Source organism: Balaenoptera physalus (genome assembly GCF_965194825.1).
Source record: "Balaenoptera physalus genome assembly, chromosome: 19".
NCBI classification, from domain to species: domain Eukaryota; kingdom Metazoa; phylum Chordata; class Mammalia; order Artiodactyla; family Balaenopteridae; genus Balaenoptera; species Balaenoptera physalus.
The window spans coordinates 17,851,959-17,866,214 of NC_138900.1; the positions used below are offsets into that span (position 1 = coordinate 17,851,959).

The 14,256-nt window shown below is 41.4% G+C and overlaps 1 protein-coding gene across 4 annotated transcripts in view; it reads left to right on the forward strand.

Moving 5' to 3' along the window:
• The first annotated feature begins 213 nt into the window (after nucleotides 1-213).
• The window catches only part of LOC309648816 (uncharacterized protein), a 211,750-nt gene continuing 197,707 nt past the window's right edge, over nucleotides 214-14,256 (forward strand). For 2 of the 4 annotated variants that reach the window (XR_014256806.1, XR_014256807.1), the window contains exon 1: nucleotides 258-305. The gene's annotated coding sequence lies outside the window, so the exon portion shown is untranslated. Of the gene's footprint in view, nucleotides 306-14,256 lie in introns of all 4 variants that reach the window. The other 2 variants (XR_014256804.1, XR_014256805.1) reach the window with 2 other exon arrangements.

The following is a 14,256-nucleotide window of genomic DNA, read 5'->3' on the forward strand; positions in this document are numbered from 1 at the left end:
GGGAGGCTCAAGACGGGTGGAACAGGAGCTGTGGCAAAAGCGACATCCAGAAGCCGCGGCAAACACCTGAGCAGCGCAACAAGTAACCCAACCTCCGATGCAACCAAGAAACCACCGACACCTCCCAACCTGCCCCGCGGCTTCGGGCGCGGGCGCAGGCGCAGTGAAGTGGGCGGGGGGGGGAGGGCGCAGTGAGGTTCGGCCCCGAGGGTAGGTAGGCGTGGCCTGAGTCATCTTCCCGCCTCCCGACCAGGGCCGCCTCAGGAGGCGCCGGTGCTGGGTTCTGAGCGACAGTCCGCCCGCGGGTGAGTGTGGCGGGGCTGTTGCGGGCGCCCGGGGTTGTTCACACCAACTGGTTTGCTCAAGGGAAGGCAGGGTGTTGCCGGTGCTGAGTGGAATGATCTTCTCCGGTTCCCTGAACTCAGTTAGGACCGAGCCCCTGAGTCCCGCCGCGAGTGGGACAACTACGCGGGAGGTGCTCTCCGCGTCCTCTCGCCGGCTTCAGGAGCGCTGTTGAAAAAGAAGTGCAACACTTGGGTGGTTTGCTTCTTCCTGGGTGGGGAGTTTTCGGTTTAAATACAGTTGTTCCTTCCCGACCTAATATAGTATATGAGTGCTTGAGGAAACTGAGGCACAGAGAAGAAAGGTTGCCTCCCAAAGATTTCACACCTGTTAAGTGGCAGAGTCAGTCAAGGTAGGAATCTCCACAGCCTGGCTTCAGAGCTTCTGCTTTTCTTGACTATTCAGTATTGCCTCTAGGCTAGTTCCTTGTCAAACTGTAGTTAGACATTTACTTCAATTGCTTAAAAAAAAAAAAAGGAATAAAATGTCTGGACCCTGGATACTAATTTGCTTCACTCATAGATGAAGCAAAGGTTACTCAGGGCAACCTGATGTGTTCATTCATACTTGAATTAAAAAAGACATGGATTACAGGGAGATCAGCTCGGTGCTTTGTGACCACCTAGAGGGGTGGGATAGGGACGGTGGGAGGGAGACGCAAGAGGGAGGGGATATGGGCATATATGTATACATATTCCTGATTCACTTTGTTATACAGCAGGAACTAACACAACATTGTAAGGCAATTATACTCCAATAAAGATGTTAAAAAAAAATCAATAGGTTTCTATTTCCAAAGAAAGGGAGAAAAAATCATATTCACAATAATATAAAAAACCATAAACTTCTCAGCAATAAACTTAATGAAAAATCTGAAAGACTCTTACATGTAAATCTATAAATGTCATTGACTGAATAGAAGAAGACCTGAATAAATGGAACATCAAACTTTTAATGACACACACAAAAAAAGACATGGATTAGGAAATTGCTATTTTATTTGCCATCAAGCTGTGAAAAACTTAGTGGTCCAAAACACTCCTCATTTCATTTTTGTCTTAAAGGAGTCAAATCTGTATGTGAGAATACCTGCAATTTTATGGTAATTTTTATCCATTCCTTAGAGTTACAGCACCTCCCCTTAAAGAGGAGACCCATCTTCACTTCCGGCCAGCCCCATGGTCCTCTCCAGGGCTGCACTGTAGCTGCTGGCCTGCTGAGTAGACTCATAAGTAGCCATGACCACCAGACATCTCCTGATGCTCGGCAGGCTGCTAAGTTTTGTTTCTCCACTGTAGTACTTGTTGAACACTTTAGGAACAAGAATAAAAACTCTCAATAAATGACAAACCAAAGCATAAACTTCCATTACAAAATAGCATACCACTACTTTTCTTCTACATAGGCCAAGCATTGTAGATGGACTTTGGAGGTTCTGGTTATGTTCAGTTTCAGTGGTATATGTTTTGTATGTTGTCAGGAGTAGATACACAGCTTTATGGATGTGTTTTCTATTTCCTTCCTGCCTAGTGGTTTTATGGACGTATAGTTGCCATCACATGTTGTTCCCTGCCCACCCCCAGCCCAGAACCAGATCTTCTTATGATATTTTGCTGTTCTTGTTTTCTGATCATATTTGGGAATCTTGGATCCAGCTTGTCTTGGATTCTCTGTTCCTCACCTCCCCAGGCCCATGGCTACCTGTGACATCAGGACACCTAGCCCCAGTTGGCAGCTGTCTTTTTCAGCTTCTTTTTAAGAGGAAGGGCCTCAAGCCTCGAGTTTGGCGTGGGACTCTATTCTTGCAGCGAGCATGACTTCTTTCCCCCAGTGGAATTGAGTGCCTGGCTGCCAGTGCTGGGCTCCATCCCTAGGCCCCAGTAGCCCTGGGGCTGCCCTTCTGCCACCACTGTGTACCTATATCTGTACCTTGTCTACTGAGATACTTTTCTTATTCTTGAGCCCAAATGTGGCTTATTGATTTTCTCTTTTTATATTTTATCACTCATTGTAAGCTCCCAGAAGACAGGAACTGTCAGTTTTGTTCATCACTTTATCTCTAGCATTCAGAATGGAACCTGACACATAGTAGGTATCCAATAAATATTCACTGGATAAATAAATGAATGAAATGCTTTGTTTTGAAAAAGCGTGAACTTAGGAGTCATCCAGAAGTGGAATTTGACATGTTCTCCCAGATGTGCATTCTGAAGAGCAAAATAATGGTAGAATTCCAATATTAACCTCTAATTCTCTCTTTTTTAAAACAAGCTTCCCACTTTTATCTTTGTTTCATATCTAATAGATTCACTCTATGACTTCATAAAGATATCTGAAAAGTATAATCAGATTCTTTTCACTAGCAGTATATTTCTGTAGAATGGAGAATTCTGTTTAAAACTTATAATGCTATCAGGTTTTTATTGTACCAGCTATCAATTTCTGGATAACAAACTGCCCCCCACAAGTGAGTTAAAACAACAGTCATTTTGTAATTGTTTTTGCAGTTTTGTGGGCCAGGAATTCAGACAGAATGCAGTGAGGAAGATTCCTTTATATGTACTCCATGATGTCTCAGACCTCGGCTGGGAGCTGGATGGGCATCTCTCTCTACTGATGTAGTCTCACAGCCTCTTTACATGTGTCTCTAGCACAGTGACCTTAGGATAGTTGGAATTTTTACATGGTGGCTGAGGACTCCAAGAGCCACTATTTCAAGACACAAGAAATGGAAATGGAAGCTGCTTGTCCTTAAGGGCTGGGCCCAGAAACTGGCATGGCATCACTCCCGCAGTATTCTATTGGTCAAAGCAGTTATAGAACTTGCCCAAATTTAAGGAGCGGTAACAAACATCCCACCTTTAATGGGAGGAATGTCAATTTATGACCATCTTTTAAAAAATAATTAATCAATTAATTAATTAATTAATTAATTAATTTTTGGCTGTGTTGGGTCTTCATTGCTGTGCGCAGGCTCTCTTTTTAGTTGCGGCTAGTGGGGGGCTACTCTTTGTTGTGGTGCGCAGGCCTCTCATTAAGGTGGCTTCTCTTGTTGCGGAGCATGGGCTCTAGATGCACGGGCTTCAGTAGTTGTGGCACATGGGCTCAGTAGTTGTGGCTCGAGGGCTCTAGAGTGCAGGCTTAGTGGTTGTGGCGCATGGGCTTAGTTGCTCCACGGTGTGCGGGATCTTCCCAGACCAGGGCTCGAACCCGTGTCCCCTGCGTTGGCAGGTGGATTCTTTTTTTTTTTTTTTTTTGAGAGGTGGGCATTTTTATTTCTGTTTTACTGATGAAGCCAAGTGAGACGCAAGCATTGATCAACTTACCCAAAGTCACTCAGCTACGAAACACTCAGATCCAGTCTGCCAAACACCCATGCCTCTGCTCACTGGCCCCTCCAGGTTTGCAGCTGCCATGTCTTCTTTCAGGACCACTCTCATCCTGGCAGGTGGATTCTTAACTACTGCTCCACCAGGGAAGCCTTATGACCATCTTTAATCCGCCACATTGAATATTAGAAAAATATTTTAGGAAGAAGGCATCCCAGAGGTAATATCTTCTAATCTGCCATGCTCTGGACATTTCTTTTATAAATAGCATCCCCCCAAAAAACAGTTCAATTTATGCTTGAACATTTTCAATGAGGTGAAAGTAAGCCTTTGTTTTGGTGTTAGATCAGCCTCTGATGTTAACTTTGAGATAAAGGGAATACTAAAAAAAAAGGACAGTTAATTTAATTACTAAGAGTCCTCATTTTTTAGCTAATCTTTTTGAAGTTTGTAATACAAAACTCCAAATAAAGCAACAGGTATATGGTGATATCCAGGGAAAGTGGGAATCTCTGAGATGCTGAAAATCTGAAACATGCAGGGTGTTAATGTGTTGGATGTGAGTCCTCTAAGTTGCATTTAAAGTGGAGAAAACCTGTTAAGAGGCAACAGCTGTAATCTTAAAAGGAGGTGACACAGTCCTGACAGTCGAAGAAGGCAGCCAGTGTGGACCTTGTCACCTCTCTTTAAGATTACAGCTATTGAGGCTGAATGGGCAGGACTTTTGTGCCTGGGTGTGAGAGAGGAGGGGAAGGAAGAGCTGATACTTCCAGGCTCTGAGTCTTGGTGGCTGGAGATGGAGACTCCTTTCAATGAGGCAGATAGGGAAGAGGATGAGCATTTGTTACTGGACTGAGGTGATTTTGAAATCCAGGTTATCACAGGTGAAGTTGAGACATGAACACATAGTTCACCAGATAGAAAACAAGGACTGCCAGGCCTCTAATTGGGGATTAGATGACTTTGGACATCAAATCCCTTGGGCATATTCATAGACTAGACCGGGTAGCTCTTGGCTTGTTGTTCTCCCAGGGGTTTAGATATTCTTTTACAGGTAGTGTAAATCTGTTGAAGAAGTTTTAGTGAGGGAGTGACATAATAAACTAAGAATTTTAGGAAGATCACTCTGTTGGCATTGTAGAGAGTTAATGAGGAAAGGCTAAATCCAGTTGTAGGTCTACTTCATTAGTCCAGAAGTATGAACTAAGCCTGGGTCTTTAGTGATGGAAATGAGGGGACAAATTTGAGAGTTATTTACAAGATGGACTCTGAAGGGTTTGGATATAGAGTAGATGAAGGTGGCAGGAACAGGGAGAGAGAAATCTAGGGTGAGTTGGGCTTGAAGAATACTAAATAGATGGTGATGTGTTAACTAAGATAAAAAGTAGGAGGAAAAGGTTTGGAAAGAAGAATGATGAGTTTGACTCTTTAACTTAATTAGGGTATAATTTATATATAGTGAAATGCATAGATCTTAAGAGTACAGTTCAATCAAAAATTTTTTTTTTTTGTCTGTACCACGTGGCTTGTGGGATCTTAGTTCCCTGACCAGGGATTGAACCCAGGCCTGCGGCAGTGAAAGCACTGAGTCCTAACCACTGGATCGCCAGTTTTGACAAATGCATATACCCATGTAACTCACAGCCCTATCAAGATACAGAGCATTTCCATCACTCTCAGAGAGTTCTCTTGTGCCCCTTTTCAGTCAATCCCACCTCCAGAAACAACCATTACTGGTTTCTATCACCATGGATTAGTTTTGCCCGTGTTAGACTTTCTGTGGAAATACGTGCTATATACTATTCTGTGTCTGGCTTTTCTTACTCAGCATAGCGTTGTTGAGGTTAATCTATGTTGTTATGTGTATCAATTCATTCCATTTTACTCCCAAGTAGTTTTCTACTACTGCCTAACAGTTTTTCAAAGTGTTTGTACCATTTTACACTCTACCAGCAAAATATGAGCGTTCCAGGTGTTTCTTCTCTTTACCAACACTTCATGTTGTCAGTTTTTTTCATTTTAACTATTCTAATGGGTGTGCAGAGGTGTTTCATTGTGGTTAATTTGCATTTTTCTGACGATTTATGAAGTTGAGACCTTTTTCATGTGCTCACTGGCCATTTGTTAACTATCTACTAAAGCCCTTTTGAAAAAATTAAATTGTTTATCATTGAGTCGTAGAAGTTCTTTATATATTCTAGATACAGATCTTTGTCAGATACATACATGTATTGAGAATATTTCCCTCAATCTGTAGCTTGCCTATTTGTATTCGTAATGAAGTGAGTGTTAAGTCCTGTATCCTGGGAAAGTGCTAGCAAATGGATAAACTCTCCCTCCTTCAACTTTTGTTCCAGTCCTCTTGATTAAGCACTCTAGAATCCAATCTCACACGTGCTTTCCTGGTCTTTGCTGGTACATGCTGGGTAGGTTTTATGGCTCCTTTGGGGTATAGTTTCTTTCCTCCCTTATCAGGTTCAGTGGGTTCTAATGTGACTTAATCTTAATTTTAAGATTAAATCACAGGCTTGGGATTAAAATCCTGGTAGCCAGGAAGGGCAGATCCTGAGGATCCACACCCCCACTGAGATGGGCTTGGCTGGGTGACCATTGTCTTGTGGGGGAGCAGCTTCTGCATCATCTCCAAGCAAGCAGGGGGACAAGAGGTTAGCTCTTTTTTAAAAAATTATTACTTTATTAATTTTCTTTATTTTTTTGGCTGCATCGTGTCTTAGTTGCGGCATGCGGGATCTTTGTTGAGGCGCGTGGGACCTTTCGTTGTGGTGCGCAGGCTTCTCTCTAGTTGTGGCGTGGGCTTCTGTCTGGTTGTGGCATGTGGGTTTTCTCTCTCTAGCTGTAGCACGCAGGCTCCAGGGCGTGTGGGCTCTGTAGTTGTGGCATGTGGGCTCCAGAGCACACGGGCTCTGTAGTTTGCAGCTTGAGGGCTCTCTCGTTGAGGTGCATGAGCTCAGTAGTTGTGGCGCGTGGGCTTAGTTGCCCCGTGGCATGTGGGATCTTAGTTCCCTGACCAGGGATCGAACCCGCGTTCCCTGCATGGGAAGGTGGATTCTTTACCACTGGACCACCAGGGAAGTCCCAAGAGGTTAGCTCTTAATGGGTTCAGAGGGTTCATAGAAATCTAGGAATTCAAGATTTTCAGGGACTTCAATCCAGATAACTCCATCTAATTTTTTCCAACTGGGCCCTGACCTTGGTGCAGCAGACCTACCTTCACTGGGAATTTATCCTTCTTTAGAGTTTGGCTGTTTTGACGGTTAAGTCTTGAGCCTGGTCCCCCATTTCTCTGCCTTCCCACGGAGGAGATGAGAGCCTATTTGTATACTACCAAGGAGGCTGTGGTGGTTTTAAGATATGTCCACAAATCCTTTGATACTCCTCCCTTCAAGAGATGGAGCCTAATTCCTCTCTTGTTGAGTGTGGGCAAGACTTGGCTACTTACTTCTAACAAATACGATAAAGTGGAAGTAATGTTGTACATTTCAGAAACTAGGTCATAAAAGGCACAGAGCTTCTTCCTTGCTCATTTTCTCGATTTGCTTGCTCTGGAGGAAGTCAACTAACAAGCTATGAGGAAACTCAGGTGACTGATGGAGAAATCCTTGAGTCGAGGAACTGAGGCCTCATACCAACAGCCGCATAAGTGAATTGGAAGCAGATCCTTCAGCCCCAATCAAGTCTTCAGATGACTGTAGCCCCATCTGATATCTTTTATTGTTGTTGTTGTTGTGTGTGTGTACGTGTTTTGGTTGGGAGGTATTGGGTTGGAAGTATGCTCATTTTACTAATACAGGCAGCTCCAACTTTAAAGAAAATTGTTTTGATGTACAGATAAAAGGAGGGCATGTTGGAAGAGTAAGAAAAAACAGTAAATTAAAGGTAGACTTTGAAATACTGGGCACCAAAGATGTTCTAGAATGAGAAACTCAAAGATAATGGTAAAACAGGAGTCAGTAAACCATGGTCTGTGGGTTGACAACCTGTTTTTTTTTTCTTTAAGTAAACTTCAGATATTATATTATTACAGTGGTACAGTTTTTAATTTATAACTTTTTTGAGATATATTTCACATACCATACAATTCACCCATTAAAAGTGTAAAGTGCATGATTTTTTAGCATACCTACAGAGTTGTACAACCATTACCACAATCTAATTTTTAGAATATTTCCAACACCCCAAAATGAAACCCCATACACGTTAGCAGTCACTCTCCATTCCTGCTCAATCACTTGACCTGTTTCTAAGGGTTTACCTATTCCAGATCTCTGCTCATTGAGTTCTGCAGATTTTCCAAATGTTAACATGTTTCATTATACAAAAACAAAACAAAAAAGCCCTACAATGATTACTCCTACCGCTGACCTATCAGAAGAGTCTTAAGTAGTGGGAAACTGTCAAGCTCTTTGTGTCAGGTATAAGTTTTCCAGAATAATTTTTGTTGAAAGCTTGAATTTTTTATTGCCATTGAATACTGTCAGTTGTTTTCCTTGAAGTAATAGGCTCACTTAGTTCATTTTTGAGGAAATGTGTGCCAGATACCCAAGACTGAATAACCACACCTTGTCAATCATTTTTTAAGTAAAAATGACATTCTATCAAAAGAGTGGCTACATCGGCTTACAACTCAGATTTTCACACAAGTACTTTTCCTCAAGCCTCAAGACCACCATTGTACTTCAGTGTGTAATAGAAGTGCCTCATGCATACTTCCTATTTCATCAAACATTACATATTATATTAAAATATTAAAAAGATGTATGTTCAAGGGCAAGATTTAATAAAGTTAATAATAGGGAATTCCCTGGGGGTCCAGTGGTTAGGACTCTGCACTTTCACTGCTAAGGGCGTGGGTTCGATCCCTGGTTGGGGAACTAATATCCCACAAGGTCTGCCACGTGGCAAAAAAAAAAAGTTAATATTTACTGTTCATCAAGAACATTCTTTAGTGAAGCTGTTTTTTTTGTTTGGTTTTTGTTTTTGTTTTTGTTTTTTTCAATGTGAGGGCATGGCTGTGAAGAATACAATGACTCTAATAGTTTGGTGCCACTGCCTTGATTTGTGCTAAGGTGTCAACTCCCTTCCAGTCATATCTGCTCCCCCTCACCTGGGGGTAGATAACCTCTATCCTAATTTCTAATATGATAGATAAGTTTTGCCTGTTTTTGAACTTTATATAAATGGAATCAGAGTCTGTACTTTTTTGTGCCTAGCTTCTTCACTCAACATTATGTTTGTGAGATTCACATGTATGTTGTTGTTGCAGTTTGTTTATTCTCATTACAATTGTATATTTTCCTCGTATAAATATTTACCCCTTCTGTTGTAGATAGACATTTGAGTTATGACTTTTCTGGCAGGGGGGTTTTTGCTAATATATGAGTATTGTACCTGTCTTTTGATGAACATTTGCACATGTTTCTGTTGGCATTTACCTAGGAGTAGAATTTCTAGGTTGTGTTGATCTTTAAAATAAAACAGCCAGTATTTTACCAGCAAAAGGGGTTTATTTGAGAATAGTAGAAGAATTGCCATTCAGGATGTGCGAGCTATGGCAAAACCATAGGCAAGTCTGGCAAAGGAGAGGAATGTTACTTTCTGGAGGAAAAAGGAGGAAGTTGGGAGGAGCGGCTTTGAAAGAAAGTCCATTGGAGGAAAGAGAGAATTCAGGGTGGTGATGGTTTCTTTTGGTTGAGTGGTGGTAGTTTCTCACCCTGGGGCTGTTGCTGGGCAAGGAGAAGATCTTCTTTCCTCTTTTGGAGTAGCAAAGTAGTAATCTTCCTGTTGGAGATCTAAGTTCCCTCTCTTCCTGTTTGGGGTCGGCAGACAGCAGTGAGGGCTAGTGCTCAAGAGCTGTCCCTTCAGGGCTTCGGGCTTCATTTTAAACGGGGGTTTCCCCTTAGTAATTTTCACGGTTGTAAAGTATGTGTATATTCAACTTTAGCAACTACTGCTTATTGATTTTCTATGATTTTTTTGAAATAATGAAAGTAGAGTGGAGAAACAACTTTGATTTATAGTCATCCCCCAGTATCCATGGGGGATTGGTTCCAGGACCCCCTACTGATACCCAAATCCGTGGACACTCAAGTCCCTTATATAAAATGGTGTAGTATTTGCATATTACCTATGTACATCCTCCTGTGTACTTTAAATCATCTCTATATTACTTAAAATACCTAATGCAGTGTAAATACTATGTAAATAGTTGTAAATACAATGTAAATACTATGTAAATATTACCAGCATGCAGCAAATTCAAGTTTTGCTTTTTGGAACTTCTGGAATTTTTTTTATTTGTTTGTTTCTGAATATTTTCAATCTGCAGTTGGTTGAATCTGTGGATGTGGAACCCATGGATATGGAGAGCTGACTGTATATATAACAAAATAAAAGATGTAAAAATTTGTACTAGATTGGAGAGGCAGTTTGGGGCTATACTGTTCAGAGCCTGAATGCCATGTGAAGGCAGGGTGGGCTGGGTAGTACAGTGAAGATGGGGCTAGGTTGACTCTTGCGTCCACTACTTACATTCTTTGTTACCTTTGCCAAGTCACTTCAAATTCTTTAACCTTAGTTTCCTCATGTATAAAATGGAGATAGTACTTATCTAGAAGGGTTCATCAATTATTTATTTTGAAGATTAAATAAATAATGGGTGAAAACTGCTTAGAAGACAACCTGTTACCTAAGACACTCCCCCCAATATGAATTTCTTTCAAAGGATTTTATATGGAGAGTTTAGGAGATACTGATAATATTTGAGCAGGAAGATATATCGTTAACTGTTATGTCCTTTAAAATGTTTAATAAAATAAAGGCAAGTCTGAGAATGAAGAATTAGAGTTGTAATCTCCTCCTTTTCTGCTGGTGGGTTTATTTTATGCCAAGCACAGTGTAGGAGTGGGCTTCTTTCTCAAGATGCTGTTTTGCAGAATGCACAGACTTGCTCCCGTATTTACAGTGCTTTGAAGAGTAAAAACAACTTATTCTCATCACATAGTAATGGCATCTCAGCATTCTTCTTTTTGTAGCATCTGCCTCAGAGGAGGAGGGCCTAAAAGGTAAAGAGTAGAGACCAAGATGCAAATAGTTGTTCTTTGTCTCAGCTGTAAAGAGCTGACCATTGCTGTCACAGCCAAAGAAAGGCAAAGCAGAAGGATCTGAAGCCCCAAAGTCCTAGGGCCTAATAGCATGAGCACTGACGTCAGGTATAAGGAGATGGGGTGAGGAACAGCGTCAGGATCTTTACATTATACTCACAGATCTCATTAAAAGAAAATTAACAAGCGCACCTGACTAGAACAAAATGAGGTAGCCTAGAGATGCTGGTGTGTCGTCTGGATGTTGGGGAGGAGGGAACAGAATGGAGGGAGCAGAGCCTGCTTGCCCACTGGATACAGGCTGAGTGAAGACTTGTCTTCTTCAGCCTCATTGTGAAGCAGAGCTTGAAGGTGTCAGCCTGTGATTTGGTTGTCTGTGGTCTCTTCCAGTTAAACAAGGTTTGTGCAACAGTGAGCATCCTGGAAATGTTCATCCAGAAACTGTTGTTGGGGGATAACTCTGTTCTCAAAGCTTGTGTAAAGAAAAAAGGGAAGCTCCCTACAGGGAGGCCAAGTGGATTAGTGAGAGCTTCCTCTCATCCTCAGTCTCACACCATGCCAGAATAATTTCCCTAAAATACCACATTGATCATGGGAAAGCCCTGCATTAAACCTTTAAGTGGCTCTCATTGCCTATAAATTAGGCTTCTCATCCTGGCATTAATGGTCTTTACTTGAATTGGCCTCATTCTGTTGTGGGCCTTCTTTCTGATTACCCACTAAACCATACTCTCCTCTTTAGCAAAACGAGTTTACTTGAGCTTTCGTGACATTTTCACTCTTTGTGCTTTTATAGATCCTATTCATTCTTCAAGGGCTATTTCGAATTCATTTTCTGTCTTTCCTGAAGTTTTTTCTTTGCAGTCCAACTTCAGGTATCCTTCCTGTGAATTTCCAGAGCAAATAATTAGTTCATATTTAATTTGGCAACTAATCTTGTGCCACTGTATCATGATATTTTATGTTACTGTTATTTATATCTTTTTCTTTTTGCTTACGTCTTCATTTTTTTTTCTCCAACCAATTTGTGAACTCCTTAAACCAGAGTCCCTGCTATCAAGTCACTATTTTTAAAAAGTCAGGTTACTTTTTCTGTCTCACTATATCAAGCTAATGATTTGCAAGTAATAGACCCTTAATAAGGGTGTGTGTGTATGTGTGTGTGTGTATGTGTGTGTGTTAATTTAATAGTAAAAATGAAGATAAGTAAAACTATATGCCAGAAAACGTGAGGGATATCTTACAAAACCAGATTTTCCTAAGAAAATGAGAACTGAATTTTCCTGGAGCCAGATGTGATGTGATGATGCATAGAACTGAGGATGCCAGGTCTTCTGGAAGACCAGTCTTATTGGAAGACCACAACAGTGGGTGGATTTCTTGATCCAGCCAGGAGTCTCAGAGTATATTACGTCTAATGCCCCACATGACTGTAAGTGCTAGGCATGCTGTAGGTTTTAAGACCATTGGACAAGTCTTGTGCCCCAGAAATTTTTCTTTCATTCATTTATTTATTTCATTTTTATTGCATGCCTGCTATGTTTTGGGCACTGCTGTAGGTGTTGGTGATTCAGCAGTGGACAAGATGGACAAAGTCCCTACCCTGGTGGAACACATGTTCTAGAAGATATGTTCAAAATAAGGGAGGATGAAGGAGACAGACAATACATAAAATAATTTTGGAAGTGTTACTGAACCAAACTTGGGTCTGATCACTTGTGCGCAGTAAAGCTGATTTACTGACTCTGGGTTGTGGTGAAAGAAAGTGCAACGCTTATTGTCAAGGTGCCAATACAAGGAGAATGGGTGTCTCATGCTCTAAAACCTCAAGCTGCCCAAAGGGATTCCACAAAGCATTTTTAAAGCCCAGGTGAGGGAGGGGGGGGTCCCAGGGTATGTGATCAGCTTATGCACAATTCTCTGATTGGTTAATGGTGAGGTAACAGGGCGGTGTCACAGGGATTAACATGATCAATCCTTAGGTGCCAGTAGGTCTGGGGGCTCATGATCATCAAGTAGTTAATTTCTTCCAATTGGTGGTGGTCTTAGCATCTGTAAAACAACTCAGGAAGTGTGCATCAGATTCTATTATCTAAGTACTTCAGAGAGGAGCTACAGCAGAGGATATGGGGGAAGGGTCTGTCCCGGGAAGGCCCCATAGGGTCCTGCTCGGTTACGGAAGCAAAAAATAGGGTGACAGAATAGTAACTGGGTGGGGTGGAAGAGGGATAGTGGCTGTGGGTCTCCTTTAGGGATAGGGTGGTCAACTACTTTTGTTAAATATTGTGAAGTGAAGAGCCCCCTGAATTCAGGGCCAAGAAGACTTGGGCTCTGTTCAGCTCTGCCAGTGTGACTTCAGGTAAGATGCCCAGTATCTTTGAACTTTAGTACCTCATTTGTAACATGAAGATATTGATAATTGCCTTACAGTGTTGTGAGAATTAAGTGAGATGATGCATATGAAAGGAAATGTTTGGTAACTATAAAGAGGTATAGAAATACAATGTTACTTTATTTCTCACTTGACTGCTTGGATTTCATGCAGAAATGATGACTGTGGACCAACCCTTTGGTGGGACTTTGAAACAGAGACCCGGGCCTTATGAGCTTCTGGACCACTGGTTTTCTCAGGAGAGCGCGGGGTGTCTGCTCCTGAGAAGGTGGATGCCTGCCTGGCTGCAGGAAAACAGAGGTCAGGCTAGGGGGGACTTCCAGGGTGCGAGCAGAGTAGCCACAAGCTCTTCATTTAGGGTCTGCATCCTGCCCTGGGTCCTTATGGGATCCATAATGGTTTTAATAAAAATCCTTTTGACCTTGTGGATCTTTTCCTTTTCTCATATCTAAACAAGTATAGCTGTTAAGAGCTCATGAACTCATACTTAACTTAGGCAAATTGAGTAGTAAGAAAAAAGTATGTACGGATGTTTGCCCTGTTTGGAATTTGTAAACAAAATTAAATTTGTATAAATTCATACAAATTCATACAATTTTCTTTTGATTCCTAATTATTTTTGATGTTTGAAAGATGACAGCAGTGTGCCTGCCATTTGTGGCCTAAAAAGGCAGGCAAGTGCTGCCATCTAGTTTTATATGTTTGACTATTGTCTTTGCTGACATTTGGAATGAAGTTGCTGGAGAAACTCTGAAACATTAAACAGAGTTTCACATATAGGACCAAGGTAATTTTTCATTTGCAGCTGTTGGAGTTGATTTAACATTATTTTAACTATGTGACACATTTAATATCTTTAGTATAACCTTTTTACTAAAACTATCCTAGAACACAGGAAGGACTATTTTAGGAGGAAAGGTGGTACTATAAGCAGGCTGAAGGTTAGAGTTGTCTTCGAAGTGCATTGCTTTGGCCATGGAGGTGTGCAGACAACTCTGAAAATTGTTAATTTTTCAGTATTTAAAAATTATTTTTAGTTGTGGGCTGAGGGTAGAAAGTGAAGTTTGTGGAG